Genomic DNA, 17,500 nt, shown 5'->3' on the forward strand with positions numbered 1-17,500 from the left:
CTTGAAAGTTTGTGCAAATTGCTGGATGCTAGTATTGTAAATTATGCTTTGGACCATATTTTACAATATTGTACAGCAAACTCTATGGCTAAAGGCCAGATACAGTGTCATGTGAACCTCAAACTTGCAATTCAGTTTTATAACTCAGTGCTTGCAATTTACTTTGGTTTCATTTTGGGGAATGTAATGTTACTTTCAGCTGCAAGGAACACAGAGCAGAATGGCTAGATAACTAAATGGCAGAAGGTTTATATGCTTGGCAGGAGAGGTTTTTGGTGCAAAACTTGGCATAAGGTCATTTAATAATTATGTAAACACTATTCCCAACACACTCACACATTTACACCCATTGAGGGTGCAGAAGAAGCATCTTGCTGTACACTAAAACAACAAAATTGAAGAGGCCAGTTCACAGGCTGCTTTGCTCTGCAGCAGTCCCCCTGACAATGTCAACAGAGTACTGCTAAGGTTGTAAAGTCTCCTAAAACTCTGGAGGATGCCTGTTTGGTCCCTGAGGAGATGGGCTTCAGCTGGGTGTCACAGTAACAGGTAGGTGAAAGGTAGCCATTTGACAGCAGGGGACAAATTCACTGGAGGTTTGCATTTCCATGTGCCCTACAGAGATATCACAAGTGGTGCTTTAGGGCCCAGTTACCAGTATAGTAACATTAAGAATGCAGCCTAAATATCTCAGAAACAGGATTCTTCAGTGTAATGGCACACAAAGTAATAGTTCTGTTTAGTTTACATATGAAAATGAATTTGAAAACTAGGATTGGCATTTCTTTGGGTCTATTTGTGATATACCATGGCATGCCATGACTGGAGCAGGCAGAGAAAAAGTGTGATAACAACATAATCCTGCTGTTCCTATGAAAAACATAGGAGTGGCTGTTTCAGCAAGGTAATGATTCTGGGACATCATTTAGCCTCACACACAGCTGCCAAGAGCACAGTCGGGCCATTCTCAGAGATGGGAGACTGTACCAAATGCCAAGGCTTATGGAGAGGCAGAAATAAGTGGGCAGTCTGCTAAGCACTTGTTATCCAGAAGAACCCAATGACCTTGGGTTGGGGACACTACTGAATTGCCATTCTGCATACCTTCTTCAGCATTCTGCTGATCAATTAATGCAGTAGTTGCCCCTTATCCATTTTATCTATTGACAACAAGGGCCTGTCCCTGATTCCTCTTTATGCACAGAACATAACTCAGTGGTCAAAACTGTCATGGTCTTAAAGAAAAGCAGTCTATAGTGGGGCCTTGGGCCACTGGATGCCCCTGTAGGAGTATCTTGTCTTGCTGGGCACAACAGGGTATATGCGTGTCACTGTAGCAGAAAGCTTAGTCTGTAGTCTTTTCTTGGATGCTACACATATAACTGGTCTTCCTTGACCTCTGTATTTTTTTATCAATGTGCTAAGCCTCCTCACTGTTCCCTTAGCAAGCTGGACCTATGACTTATAAGAAGAACTCTCTCACTGTTTTTGGACTTTAGACTTTAGCAATATTATTTAAATGGTTTATATTATCTAGTCTAGTCCAGCAAGTCTTCTGAACAAAATAATTTAGTGTGAATTTTAGCAAAATACTCCAAACAGACCACTTGAGAGCTTGCACACAGCATGGTAAATGTTGTATCATGGAATTTTCTGGAAGGTCCCTACATTCAAAAATCCCCAGTGAATTGTTCTAAAGAGCATCTATTCCCACATAAAGGTACATAGGACTAGTGCAGTATCAGGCCAAGCTACTATTGCTACTACTTATATTTATAGCTTACTCACACACCCAAACTTTTAGTCAGCAACAATGTTGAAATCATAAACCAATTTCAATTATTTAAACCACTCGCATCCGCTCCTATCCCTGGTCAACAAAATGCAATTGCAACCATGTTTTATGCCTCCTCTTATTGATATCAATCTCTAGTATAGTTGAGCTTCTAGAGAACGTATTGTCAAATTTAAGAGGCAGCCATCAAGAATACTGGCTGTGAACATCCTTGCAATCAACTCAGAATTCAAAGCAGTGCTAAGAAGGTAACTCCGTCAGTACAAGCATTTCTGCTTGACTGATGGAACAATCTCCCCTCTCCTTCCCGATACACTATTCTAGGAATTCTCCCAATCATCCACTTGCCACCACAGCCAATTTGGTGTGCGTGCAGGAGGCACACCCCTTGCACAAGCATAACTTATTGCTCTAGCTCCTGCTAGCACAACTATTTCATTGAATCTGGCCCATTCTATTTGTAGAACTGGAGTTGCAGAAGCTATCCCCCAGGTTTAAGAATTTCCCTCCCGCCTTAATGTCATTTTGATTCCTTGGCCACTTGGACTCCTGACTGAGTCAATTTATAAAAATAACAAATTTGTATTATCAAATAAAGGTAATCTATCAAGGAAACGCTAGCCTTTTTAAACAGATTTCTTCATCACATACAGCTATCACAGAGACGTTTTCAAGAGATACTATAAAACCACATTAAAGCACAATGGGCTATATCCAGCTAACTCACATTCACAGAAGACCTACTGAAACTGAGTCAAGTGCAGTAGTTTCAATGGGTGTGCTCTTGAATGTGAGCTAATCACATGCAATTATCCTTCAAACAATAAAACATAGCAGTGCCAAGTAAAAACTTGGACAACCGATTAATGTATTTCAAAAGTGCAGGAGAATAGTTCCACTGCCAAGTTAAAATGTAATCCCATATGGAAAGAGAATTCCATAGACAAGAAGACTCTACCTCGTACCACCAGGCAGTGAACCATACCTGCCTGGACCTGGGCTAGTTGATATGGGAGGTGCTCAGATAGAAAACCAGGTCAGATAATTAAGGGTCTTTTGCATTGGCAACTGAAAGGTGAAGTCATCATTTTATGAAATTTAATGTAATACCAGGCATTTTCAATAATTTTACATATTTGTTGTCTTATAGATTTGTACTTAAATATGCTGTGTGTATGTATTTTGAATTATTAGCTTATTGTGATTAATCTATGGGAAATAAGAACAGAAAAGTATAGATGGTGCCCCATGAACATTTTATTAGTTATAGCCAGCAACTTCCACCAAACCAGGAAGACATTAGGAAACCAGTGTGACCTACCTACCACCATCAGAAAAAGGCAGGCTCTAACATTTTGTTCCACTTTAAAGCTTTTGAACAGTCAACAAGGGAAACTTCATGTGTACATGAATAATCTAGCTTTTAGCTAGGTTCAGTCTGATAGAAGAGGCTGCAGACATCTAACCATGTCTGGCCATTGGCACAAACTGGGCATTCGGGCTCAGTGAGGAATCTCAGGAACACTACATGGTTGCAAGCATTAGTGAGTTATAGGAAGTTGAACCTCACAAATTATGGCAGTCCAAGTCTCCCATTCCAAAGTTACATCCAAATGCAAGTCTTGCTTATACTTCTGTCTTAATGGAGTTCAAATATCAGTTCAAATATCCAGCCTCTAATCACAGGAAGTCACTGGGAATCCACTGACATTGCAGGATCTGAGTCAGATAAAAACAATACTGTTAAGTATCATCAGTATACGGATGATATTGCAATTTCACCCAGTAACCAGACACAGCTTCGAAGGCTCAGCACCAGACACTTGCCAAAAGCCCATACTCTGCTAGAGACACCTACTACAATCTCTGGCCTCCTGGTCCTGCTGCTCTCCCCCTTCTTGCTATTGCTGACTGTCACTCCCCTCTGTGGCTGAGCTACTAATGAAAAGGGAGTAAAGAGATGGGCACAATGAGGGAGAGGGGACCACTGAGAGCATCTTATCCAATTACCCTCAAAACCTATGACCACCACTGACTTTTTGGACAAGATGGAATAAATGTACTTCAGCTATAAAGCTGTAGGTGATATTCTTTCACTACTTCTTCTGGGGCTATTTCAATGGGAGTACTATGAAAATGGTCACTTTAAATTGAGATACTTTTGAAGATACAGTTTAGGCAAAGTCTATGGTTTAAAGCACATTTCACCAACCTGGTGCCCTCCAGCTGTTTTGGACAACTCCCATGGCAATGTTGACTGAGGCTAATGGAAGGTGTAGTCCAAACCATCTGGAGGGCACCAGGTTGGGGAATGCTGATTTAGAGTGATGGATCTTGGATTTGCAGATCGAGTAGACTTTCCAAGCAAGCTGGGAATGATGCTTTTTAAGCAGTTGCAGCACAGAACAGCTGCAGCCTCCATTCCTTATTTCTGAACTGAGCAATCACAGATAAGAGGAAGTAGAGGGGAGGTGCGGACAGTAGTAACAACCTGAGAGTGAGCAGTTTCCAAGAACAATGTGGAAGGGAAAGAAAAGTAAGTTAGGAAGTAGAAGAACAGGAAGGAGTAAGTATTTGAGAAGAATAGAATCAGTAGTAGTGAGGAATAAGACTTGGCTGCAACAGGAAGCAAAGACCAGCAGTTGGGAGGTACATGTTTGGGTGGCTCCTGACCACAGACGTTCCTGTAGTAAACTCTCCAGCTTATGAAAATAAGGCAGTCTCTCATCTATATTCCTAAGATTTGCAGTCTTATTAACATGTACTCTGGACTTCATCATTTCAATTGGGCTACTTCAGAGTACAAGGTTTTGAGGCTTCAGCCAAGTACCCTGATATCACAATCACTGCTTTTCCAAGAGGGAGAGACTTTGTAAACATATTTCCTCCAGCATCTTCCATGCATAACCAGCCTGAGGGTGATGGAAAGGTTGCATCTCCCTCACATGCTCTAGTTCAAGTAGCTATTCATGCATTTCAAACAAATACAGATTAGGGAGCAAGGAAGTCAAAAGGCTGATCTCTTGAAGTTTCAATGATGACTTTAACATATTCCTAAGAACATTCTGTTTTAGGGAAAACATTCCTATGCCTTGAATAGCATTACTAAGAACATTCATTATCCAGCTTTATGGCATCATTAACAATTATTTATGTTAACAAGATATAAAACCTAGGATGTTGCTTCTTTTTATATATATAAACTACCTTGAAAATTCAACTGAAGTGCTGTGTATAAACACCTAAAATAAATAAATGTTAAAGTTGCCACATGAATTGTCAGTGTAACAATTGGGTGGTTTTTGTTTTTGTCGTAATTGCCTTTTTGTAAAAACTAATGCTTTACAATCAGAAATGTGAGCAGGAAATCTACGTTCAGTATTCAGAACAACTTTCAATTAGATGCTCATGGAGTAACACACTACCTCATGCCTCTACAGCCACTTTGGTCACAGCATTTTGCATGAGTTGCAATTTCTGGACTGTCTTTAAGGGCAACCCCAAAGAGTGCACATTGTAATAGACCAACTTCACTGTTACCAGAGAATGGGTAACCATGGTCAAGCTACCACTGTCCAGAAATAACCACAGTTGGTTCAACCAGCCGAAGATGAACTTAGGTACTCATTAGCCAATGAGGTGAGGCCACCTGAGTCCAAAATGACAATGAGGTTCCAGAAGCACATTCAAACTACATACCTAATCGTTAAGGGGAGTACAACCCCATCAAGAACAGGTAGTTAGTATTTCCAACTCCCAGACATGAGTAATGCCTACCCATAGCAGCTCCGTCTTGTCTGAATTCAGCTTCAATTAACTGGCCCCCATCCAGTCCATTACCACCTCCAGACCGAGGTTCAGGAGTTGGTATAATGAAACAGAGGGATAGAGGTAGGTGTCATCAGCATATTGATGACACTTTGTTCCCAATCCCTTGATGGCTGTTTCCAGCAGCTTCATATAGATGTAATAGCAACAAGACTGAACCCTGTGGGACTCTGTAGAAAAGTTCCCATAATGCCATGCAGAAGTTACTGAATGGTATTATCTGGAACTATTCTTGGAGGTAGGAGCATAACCACTGAAAGCAGTGCCACCAACTTACTTAGATAGCCTGGAAGATACCATGCTCAAGGAAAATCAACAGGGTTACATTCCCCATAGCCCTTCCTGGCACAGGTCATTGACCAACAAAGTTTCAGTCCCAAAACTCAATTTGAAGCTAGACTGATGAGGGTCTAGATTGTCAGAGGCTGTATGCTTCCGAATGCCAGTTGCGGGAAATCACAAATGGAGAGTGCTATAGAAGTCAAGTCCTACTTTTGGGCTTCCCACAGGCATCTGGCTGGCCAGTGTGAGAACAGGATGCCCCACTGGTCTGATCCAGCAAGCTCTTCTTCTGTTCTTATGATAATCAGTTTCATTCAAAGGCATGTCTGATGCTGCCTGCCCTGCTTTTTAGCACATTACCCATAAAGGCATAGAGGCATGTGCAGACAAAACTTAACCACGGCTTTGGTTCCCAACCTGAAGAGTAGTTTACAAAGTAGAAAATACAAAGCATATTTTTGAATGAAAATCCTTCATAAGATTCCTTAAGAGCAGCCTCTGAAATCACCCAGTTGGGACTGGAAAGACAGAGATCAGCTAACAAAGGCAGTATGTGACAGATCCCCTGGTATTGGCAGGAGGGCAGAGGCTGCCACATGTTTACATGTTACCTACCCTGGGCTATTGTCTGATCCATGCATCTTATGTCAGTACAGATTTTCAATGCAGCTACGAGGAGTAACACTGGATCCAAGTAAAGAAAAAGAGCACGGTTGGGAAAGCAGCTAAGATTCCTTTCTGTGCAGAGCTGGGGAGACACCTCCATGTGTGACTCTCGAAGGGGGAGGGGAAGACCATCTGGACCAGTGAGAGCAACTTACACACAATTACTTAATTGCAGTTTTGAATGAAATTGTCCATCATAAAAGATGCCTGAAGAATTTTGACTTTAACAGCCTGCCTGAAGGAGCTATAATATACCACTGTTATCGTTTGTCTTAATTTTTATTTCTCAATCACAAACTGTAGCCTCCACTTCAGAAATATTTGGGATTTAGTTTTAATTGTACTGCTTTCAACACACACATAACATATCTCTTTGTGTTGAAAGCATCACGGTGATTTATCCTCATTATTGTGTAAATAGGTTTCGGCAGTTCTCAGTAAATAAAACAAAGAGTGACAGGAGGAAAAGGGGGAATTTGCTTTCCTACCAATTAGAGTAGCCTTAGGCAGTACTTTTAAGAGGAGATAAATCCTGCAAATCACTAAAATGATCCTGTCACATGCACCAAATATTAAAATCACACAGCGGCACACTTCATACAGTTTGCTTTGGTTTAATGAGTTGGGGTGGGCTTCGTCATGAGGTTTGCTTCTCACAGTTGGGGACTGTTGATTGACAGTGGAGATCATGCCCAACTGCAGCTTCCTAACCAGTAGGGCCAGATGGAAAATTGCAATTCACGTTTAATATGCAGTTTTTCAGAGAATGAAAATTCCCAAATTGTCTTTTCACCTCCTACCTCTAAAATTCTTCCCCTTAATAAATGCAGAATATGCTGTGTATTAGCCAAGAATGCTTTACTCCACTCCCTCTCTTTCCAAAAGTATTAAAACGAAACATGGATGAGATCCCTATTAAGCCACCAACCTGTTAACTTCTTCAATTATGTAAGTTTTTCAAAGATTAAAAGATAAGTTTATGGAACATATGCTGTGATGCCCAAACACTTTAAAGGGAATATCAAGGTAATGATTCTGCCTCACAATAAAAAGAATATGGGAAACCATCTGCTTGACTAAGTGCACATTCTGTTTGTCAAATTTGCCTGAGTTTTTAATCCCGTACAAATGAAATGGTGCACTCTTGACTTCTGAAGTATTGCAACAATGTGCTTTTGTCAAATATTTTCACATTTAGTTAGCCGAAAGTTCTTATCACTTTGGGGAGGGGGTCGAATTCTTTTCTAACCACTGAAGCATTGTGCGCTATATATTGAAGAATATATTGTAAAGGCACAGTTTATATTGGGGTTATAATGGCAAACAAGATGTGGAAGACGCAGAACGTGCTGCTCTAAGAGTTCCTATAACAGATAACCTTACGACAACAGCTTTAGTAAGTGTATCCTATTTTCAGCGACTACCTTTTCTCCCTTTTCTTCCTGCAGTCAAGTTTTACACGTTGACATTTATACTTAGTACGGTGAGCAATGATTGCTACCTTGTTACAGTGTTTTCTCTCTCTCTTTCTTTTATCCAACCCCCCCCCCCGACTCCCCGCCCTTTTTGGTGCAATGCTTTATGAGAGTGAAATGTATGACAGGAACCCCAGTAACCTGAGCCCCTGGGTCAGTAATGTATTAAAACAAAACAAGACACACATGGCTTAAGCACAGCAAGAAATCATGCAAGAATGGGAGTTTCAGACAGGCTAAGATAAAGAAGGCCTACCTAACAGCTGCAATTATAGCCCTAGTTATATGAGTCAATCCATTATTGCATATGGGCTTGACAAATTACCATCAACGCCAAAATAGAACAACAGTGAAGCAATTTAGGTTTGATTTTTTTTTTTTTTTTTTTATTGTAAGCTCCATTGAAATGAATTGAGCTTACTGCAGAATACATGATCTTCAGATCGTTTGGTGTAGCAGACATTTTGGGAAGCTGGTATTTTCAAATGTACAGATGAAGACAATTAATGGAAAATAATTGGAAAATATTGTTTCAAATGAGCTGCAGAAATCCAGGAACTAAAACATACAGTTAAATTGATATTCTTACTGTTAGCTTTTCAGCAATGCATTTAAAATCACAAAGCTGAAATATGAGAATAATTTATTTTAGCATTAAATGACTCTTAACAATGAATACTTCCAGCGACAGATTACTTTTCTCCTGTTTCTTTCCTGTAAATCACTTGAGAAAGTGTTTGTTTCAATTTACTCTTGGCCTTATCTCTACGATCTCTCACATATGCACTATCTTGTGTAATATCTTTTTCAGCCTTTCAATTTTGTCCAAGGGTGGATTCACATATCCATGGGATGTTGACCTGTAATGTACATTTCTGTGCCGTGCCAAAGATGACAGGTTTTGCTATAATCCTCAACCACATGTAATTTCTCTCCATGCATACAGGTGTACATATATATATAATCATTTTCAGTTACTTTGGACAAATGCAAGGAGATACTATGCAAAAAACAACAGCAGCTCAAGGCACAGGTAACTGAATCAGAAAATATAAGTGGTTCCCTGTATGATTACAAAAGTGTAATAATAAATTAAGGCTGCAATCTACTTATGCCTACTATTATACTTACTGAATGGGACATACTTTTGAGTAGACACGTATAAGATTGCACTGTTGGAAATACACTGATATACTGTCTGCAGCTTCCCAAGGCTCTCCCCAAACCAGCACATTTTCATTAGTGCTGGGAAAGGGGAGGATCTAAACTGAGGCTGCTAGGGGAGATGGGGTTTGCGGCAGGTGAGAGTGACTCCAAAGGGGGAACATCAAAGACATTTGGGTCATGTCATTGGGACTCACCCTCTTTGTATTCATTTCATCCCCCTGGTATTTTCAAAGGGAGGAGGGAGTTGTCAACTTTTTATCTCAGCCATTTCCAGAACGAGAGAAAGGCTGTTCTGGAGCCAGCCAACCCCCTGGCTTTGTAATGATGTTGGTAAATGTCAGGTTTGTCCAGAATAAAATCTATTTCGTCCATGATTTGATTGTGGATGAGAGAGCTGATTTGGCATGCATAACCATGTCAGAGGGGCAAGGAAAGGGAGTCACGATCATCCACAGAGCAGTGTACTGGATTGTTTTTCATTGTTGTGGCCTAATGATACGGGCAAACTACTTTAAAAATTTCTGCCCCTTCACATTCCTGAGCACTTTCACTCCTTAGAGCTATCCATAGAGGGTTGACTGGGTGAGTCCAGGGCATGGGCGTAGCTGAGGGGGGCACTTGCCCCCCATCAAGTAAAACAATAGAAATACTTAACTAACTGACCAATCACATCAGTTTTGCTCCACCTAACAAAAGTCCTGCCTCCCCAACAAAAGTCCTGGCTATGTCCATGGTCCAGGGCGTGATCAACTTCTAACTGAAGAAGGACATACCATCAGTGGCAAGCCCTCTTCTTAAGAAACCACCCCTGACCCAGAAGTTAGTTAAAAGACTACTGCCCAGTAGCGAACATTTGTCAGGAGACAGATGCGGGGAGTGAGACCCTTTTCATTTTCCTAGTTGTAATAGTTATTTGTTTTGAACTGTTTTAAAGATGTATTTTATATTGTTATAACCCACCCTTAGGACCTTTTGGTGATGGGCAGGTAATAAACAACAACACCAACACCAACAACAGGCATGATTAGCCTGGTAAAGAGGAGGCTGAGATGAGAAGAGATATGGCATTATTGAGTATTTACAAACAAACTGTAACAGATTAAAACATTGGCAGGACTATTGTAAAAACCTGCAGTTTAAAACGTGTGTGTGTGTGTTTTATATTAAAATAGACAATTTGGAAAAGAATAAGTTAAGACAATTTGGAGTATGCAGGAAAGGACAAAAATAATGTAAGGAACTGCAGAAAAGGGGAAGGGAGTCAAACTGAAAATGTTAAAACTTGGCAAAATAATTGTTGTAACGTATATAAATGAAAATTATAAATAAAAATCTGAAATAAGAGAAGAGATATGACAGCCACCATCAAATATCTAAAGTGCTGTCACATGGTGGATGAACCAAGCTTTTTTTCTCCTGCTCTGGAGGCTAGGATCGAAACCAATAGATTCAAGTTACAAGAAAGGAGATTTTGACTAAACTTCAGGTAGAGCTTTCTGAAAGTAAGAGCAGTTCGACAGTGGAACAGACTCCCATGAGAGGTGGGGGAGCCTTCTTCCTTGGAGGTTTTTAAGCTAAGGTTGGATGGCCATATGTCTGTATGATATAGTTAAGATTCCCGCATTGCAGGGGTTTGGACTAGATAACCCTCACAGTCCCTTCCAACTCTACAGTTCTATGATTCTACTATTCTATGATGTCTACTCAGCTGTAACTCTTATTGAGTTGAATGAAACTTACTCACAGCTAAGTGCGTATAGGATTTCAGCCTACATCTTAAGACGAGGCAGAGTACTTCTTTAAATAATACATTTGCTCAAAACAAAGCTATCAAACAAAGACCTATTCAAAAAAGGTATCAATAATAAGAATGAAGAGTAGTTCAAATATCTAAAATCCATTATTTACAAAGCAGCCCCTGTGTGTGAGAAAGAGACAGACAGACAGAGAAGGAAGGAAAGGGCAATGACTGTATTCTTTTGATTAAGAAAACCCCTTTTTTTTAAGGTGCCACTATTATGATTTTACATGTCAGTCCTAAACATGTTTAGCTAGAAATTGGTACTAGACTGCAATTGTAATGATGCTTTGGTATGCCCTGTTGTGCAGAGAGAGTCTCCTCCTTTAAATTCCTGGGAGTTTACCTTAGTGAGGACCTCACTTGGAAAATCAACATAACTCAGGTGGTCAGAAAGGCCCAACAGAGACTCCATTTCCTCAGGGTCTTGCGAAAGAATAATGTTAAACAACAACTGATGAACTCCCTTTACTGGTCCACAATAGAAAGTGTCCTTTCATATTGTATCACAGTGTGGTATGGTGGCCTGACAGCCACGGACAGAAAGTCTCTACAGAGGGTGGTGAATACAGCACATGATATCATGAGCTGTCCCTTGAGTCATCGCAAGGGATCGTTGCCTTAGAGCGAGAAAAATTCTCAGGAATGACCCACACCCTGGCCAGCACCTCTTTAATCTTCTACCCTCGGGCAGGAGATACAGAAGTATAATCAGTCGTACCAACAGGCTAAAAAATAGCTTCTATCCGTGGGCTGTTAGGCTGTTGAACTGAAAATAATATAGCGAAATTGACTTGCGAGATGGTGTGTTGTTCGATAAGAGATTGAGTGTTGGGGGGGGGGGGGAGCTCATTTAATTTCATAGTACACAGGTTGTACAATGACAATAAAGGTGTTGTTGTTGTTTATGTGCTGTGAATTGCTTTTGGCATATCTATTTTGGAAAGTGGCAAACAAATTAAAACAATAATAAGTAATAAATACGTGTTTTCACTGGAATTTTCTTCCAAGTAAGGGTCAAATGCAGAGATTCATTCCATTCACATCCTGTTATTATCATCCATATTTCTTAAAGATGGGAATGATTCACAAGTTACTTTTCATGGAAAATAACCATGACATATTCCTCTCATATACAATCCTCCCATTACAAATGCTACTGGAGCTGCCTGAGAAACAGCAATGTGGAACTGGTAAACAAGTCACACAGGTAACATTCGATCTGGGCCATTCGAAGAGCTACATTTGACATATAGTCTCCAAGAATAACTCCTCTTTAATTTCAATGGTCAGCCCTAGCTGTCAAATTTAGAGTAGGTGCAAGGCTCCATCCAGAACAATGAAATGGCTTCTAGGCAAATAATTGCATCAAGGAAAAGACACCAAGGTGTCATTTATAATTACTCTATCCACCTGCCTCAGATTTCCTGCTCTTTGTAAAATATCAGTAAAAATAAACTGAAAATAAACAGAGAGGAAACAATACATGTAAAGACAATTCCTAGAACAGTAGCAAATCAAGCTCTTAGTCTGTGTGCTTACATATTCCATAAACATTTAGTAGTTTACAAATCCCCAGAATTATCATTTTAAAGAAATCCTAGTTGTTTCATTTATTGTGGTGTGTATGAGTGTGCACGTGTATGTACATAGATTTTTGGGATTTTTTCAATTTGTTTTCTCTGCCAAAGATACCATCACTACTTTTCAATATTCTGAATTCACACACACACACACACACACACACACACACTCTATTTCTATTTCTCCCCTCCTCTCCCACCATTTGCTACTGGCTGAAAACTGTAGTTTTTAGAAATGTAGTTTAAACATACATCTAATGGAAAACATAATCAGACCTGTGACTTTCCAATATATTAGGCTGTGCCATTTTTATTTTATTATTAATTTGATATCAACCCTGAGCAGAATTCAAGAGTGATTTTCACAATATGATTTACATACTGGACTGAGTGTATATTTAAAATAATTTGGACTGAATTATTCTTAGTAGAATAGATGGCCACAGGAAAAAGATCGGGAAATAAAAGCAGCTTTAGTCAGAATCTAAGCAATTTGCTGCCAAATACGAGCAGCATTTCCCCAGATTATAATTTACACTGTATTAACTGTCAAGAGTACTTTTGAGAAATATAGATAACAATTCAGATGCAATCGATAGGTAGTGACAGTTGATTTTAAAGCTTAATGCAAGACAAGGAAAAAATGACTGGTGTATCAGCTCTGGAAGAATAAATTTGTTTTGTATTTGATTTTTGTGTTAAATTTATTACTGCCAAGAACAGCTCTTTCAATAATAATAAGAACAAGATTGTGAAATTGCAACATGTTTGTCTCCCACAGTTTTCACTGCATATCCAATATAAAATGATGTCCCTTCTCAGTACTATAAATAGATCAAATTAAACTGCTCTATGTTCCTTTACTATAACCACTTCCTTAAGCTCGTTTCTCTGCCCCACCGAATTAAAAAAAAATAAAAACCCAACCTTCAACCCAATTTACCATAATTAAAAATCCTCTGCAGTTAATTCTATATCTTCCATCTTCTGGGAGCACAAAGAATATCTATTTTGTGAAACGTTATATAGATTTTTATGTCTATATAATTTTTGAGCCATCCAATCACCACCAACAAAAACCATAAAGCAAGAGGTTGAGACATATGATTGAGGAGAGTTGATATATCCTTGTCATAGTCAATAGAAGCCTTTTTTTCCAATTCTGTCAAAATGTCTAGTGTATATAATGTTAGGTTTTGATGTTGCTTCTGTACAATACCACAAGAAACTTACTTGACAAATATCAGGGAGAAAAAATTTCCCCTCTAGCCCAACTCTATTACACTGCTTATTCTATCGCTACAGCTGGGGATGCCTCTCAGCAGAACTGTACACTCAAAAAATCTACCAGCATGGCCAGAAATGAAATGATGAAACTTGCCACCGTTCAAACTTATCCATACTTCTCACTTATGACATGATTGATTTTCCTTCAGAATGCTCAAATATGGGATTGTCTTCCTTCTTTTTTTCACGGTGGTAACAGCTAATGTATACAGCCTTGGCCTGTCTGGGAATGGCAAGAAGTTGACATGTAGAAGAACAACTGAAATGAATACGGATGAAATTTGAAAGTGCAATTTTCCATCTGCCAATCACCTTTTAAAGGCACAAGTTAACCACCAATCAGGAAAATCCTTTGTTAAATCATACTCATTTAGACTTTTCTATTTGATAGGCCAGCTAGCCTCATTAATCAAGCTTTTAGATTCTGATACAAGTCTTGATCAGGTACTCTGCTTCCCCCCTTGCTTTAGGAATATTGTATCACATTTTCTCAATGAGTTATTGATAATTTATATTCTGAATTTAAAATATATAGTCTCCTTTTAAATAGAATTTGATTAGGTGACTACAAAATCTATTTCCCTTGTTATGGTACATAGCAGATCATTTCCTAGAGCTTGGCTCAGAAGAAAATGTGCGGTATTTCTAGCATTAATAATGTATGGTCACCAAAACCCGTTCTGGCCATAGCTTCAAGATGCTTCGAAATACAGCCAATTAAGGTTTATTTAATTATTAAGGTTGAATAAATAACAGCGAAACATGTTAAAAATCTTTCAGTTTCAGTCAATCATAATAAAAAATTAATGAGACTGGATAGAGAGCCATAAAAACTGATAGACTGCAATCGTGAATTATAAATTGGTATTGATTTTTTTCCTTTGCAATAACACTCTCAGGTAATCGTATGTTGCCACATGTAAAGTGCACTTTCCTGGATGAGACTAATATTAACTATCAAATATATATGAGATGGAGGCATTTATGACACTTCAGATTTCACAAACAAAAAGAAAAAAATACAATTTGTGGAATAATAGCATAGAACACAGAATCCTAGGGTGTTTATGGGAGCAGAAAGGGATCCCACTGTGCCATGAATTCATAAGACAGAGTTACCTTATTCTTCTGCTGCCATTTCTTCTCTGATATGTTACCTTGTTAGTATCACTAAGAAAAGCATAAATATTTTTTATTATTTGTGAGGCTCATCCTGTCTTGCTTAATAGACAGGCCACATGGAGTTAAAGCCATATTATATGGCCTGGTGCAGAAGTGATCATTCAGAAAACCAAAGCACATATTTTATACTGCCTAGCTTTATTAATTCTAAGCCCCCAAGAAATAGTGAGGGGATTTTCCAGTCTTCTTTTTATTGAAGTAACATGGAAACAAATAAGACATTTCCCTAGGCTAGCTCAGATAAAGTGGACAATTACTATTGGCATTCTACATGTAAATATTTAACACTTCACAGCTAGTTTGCACCTAAATGCCCATTAGATGTTGCTACAAGCCTGGACACTATTTCCCCACAGAGCTACATTGGCCTTCCTCCGCAGTGTTTATTGGATTAGGGCTAACACACATCTTGTTCTAAATAGCACTGGAAAGGGACTTGGTTTAAGCGAGAGGAGAGAGAACCTCCCTTCTGACCAAATGGCTTCACTGAGTGACACAAACCAGCTCCTCAAAGGAAACTCAAATGAAGCCAGTCACAATAACAGAATTTCTCTTGATCTAGATAATTGATAAGGCTCTGCTGCAGTTCATTAGCTAAAATGATCAGATTTACCCCTTTGAGTAAGAGAGCCTGCACTGACTATGTCAAGGAATAAGAAATCACTCTATATGGCTACTTTCATTCTGTTTCGTGGCACAGAAGGAGGGGAAAAGATTCCTTCTAAAACGGTAAGGGCCAATTTCATTTATACCAATGAAACAGTCCCTCTTTCATGTGAACAGAACATATGTTTATTTCTGTGTAAAATGCATAAGTTTTGTTTATTTTGCTTCTCATTCCCACATATGTTTCATAATATCTCATTACATCAATAACACGGGTTGTGCAAATCTTCAAGGAAAGTGGGTAGAAAGTGCACATTGTACCAGATTTACAAATGGCAATATTTTAACATATTACTTAGTTTGATTTAATGGATTACTTTAGTCAGTACTTATAATTACTTTGGTCATCTTCCAAAGGTTATTTTCAGCTTCATCAACAACTTAGTTAAGCCAAAGTATGTGCTCTTATACTAGCATACAATCTAGTTCTATGCATCTTTACTCAGAAGTAAGTCCTACTATATTCCAAGTGGCTTTCTCTTTGGTAAGCATGCATAAAAAGGTAAAGGTAAAGGTATCCCTGCCCGTACGGGCCAGTCTTGACAGACTCTAGGGTTGTGTGCTCATCTTACTCTATAGGCCGGGAGCCAGCGCTGTCCGCAGACACTTCCGGGTCACGTGGCCAGCGTGACAAGCTGCATCTGGCGAGCCAGCGCAGCACACGGAACGCCGTTTACCTTCCCGCTGGTAAGCGGTCCCTATTTATCTACTTGCACCCGGGGGTGCTTTCGAACTGCTAGGTTGGTAGGCGCTGGGACCGAACGATGGGAGCGCACCCCGCAGCAGGGATTCGAACCGCCGACCACGCGATCGGCAAGTCCTAGGCGTTGAGTTTCTACCCACAGCGCCACCCGCGTCCCCCAAACATGCATAGGCAACCCTATTGTCTTCCATCTAAAATCGTCAGTGTAAACTCTGAAATAAGACAGAAGCAGCACCCAACCAAGCTTTGTGGAAAACCAAGCTTTCCCCAAAATGCAGTACAGTGGTACCTCAGTTTAAGAACAGCCCTGATTACGAACTATTCGGTTTACGAACTCCGCAAAACTGGAAGTAGTGTCCTGGTTTGCGAACTTTACCTCGGTCTAAGAACGGAAGCCAAAAGGTGGAAGGGCACCGGGGGCGGGAGGCCTCATTAGGGAAAGCACGCCTCGGTTTAGTCTTCTTATAAGGACTATTAATTATAATTATTAATTATATTATTATTATTTGTATACTGCCCTATCCCTGGGAGTCTCAGGGCAGTTCACATAATATTTAGGTGAGTAAAGCACGAAGCCTGCATGCCCAGAGGATCATGAACCCACCTCTGCACATGCAGGATCACTGTCTGCAACGTAGAGCATCATCTGCCATTACAAGAAGATGCTAGAAGTCCCTGCTTTGCACATCTCTGTTGATGCCTTCGACATACCTACTGGAGTGAATGCTCCTGGAATGTTAGGTGTTTTCTGTCTCTTCGTTCTCCTAATTAGTGTGTTCTCAGTAGCGATGATAATACAAACACCAACATTTTCAACACTTTAAGAATAAAGAAGAGCTTGGTAATTACTGGTGGTGATTATTTTTTAACTCTGTGAAGCCAACGCAAGGATTTTATAAGCTACTAATATAAAACGACATGGTATGCAATTTTTAGGACACGCATAGTATTTTTCTTTCAGCTACTCTTCTCCACGCCGATTAACTTTTTACAATTCAGAAATAATAACTGAATTGTTTGTTTTCTTCTTTTCATCATCTACATTTTGTCCTTGTTTTATTTTAGCAC

General features: G+C 39.5%; 1 protein-coding gene and 1 long non-coding RNA gene across 28 annotated transcripts in view; one reads left to right on the forward strand and one right to left on the reverse strand.

Annotated features, from left to right (window-relative positions):
- The window catches only part of LOC310763987, a 141,820-nt gene extending 140,517 nt beyond the window's left edge, over nucleotides 1-1,303 (forward strand). Inside the window, exon 4 of the long non-coding RNA XR_014548938.1 lies at nucleotides 1-1,303. This exon is cut by the window's left edge and continues 1,150 nt beyond it. This is a non-coding gene — a long non-coding RNA (uncharacterized lncRNA).
- The window catches only part of EBF3 (EBF transcription factor 3), a gene marked incomplete at its 3' end in the record, with an annotated part of 186,100 nt that overhangs the window by 92,352 nt on the left and 76,248 nt on the right, over nucleotides 1-17,500 (reverse strand). The gene's annotated exons all lie outside the window — the stretch shown is intronic.

Source organism: Podarcis filfolensis (genome assembly GCF_964270895.1).
Source record: "Podarcis filfolensis genome assembly, chromosome: 5".
NCBI classification, from domain to species: Eukaryota; Metazoa; Chordata; class Lepidosauria; order Squamata; family Lacertidae; genus Podarcis; species Podarcis filfolensis.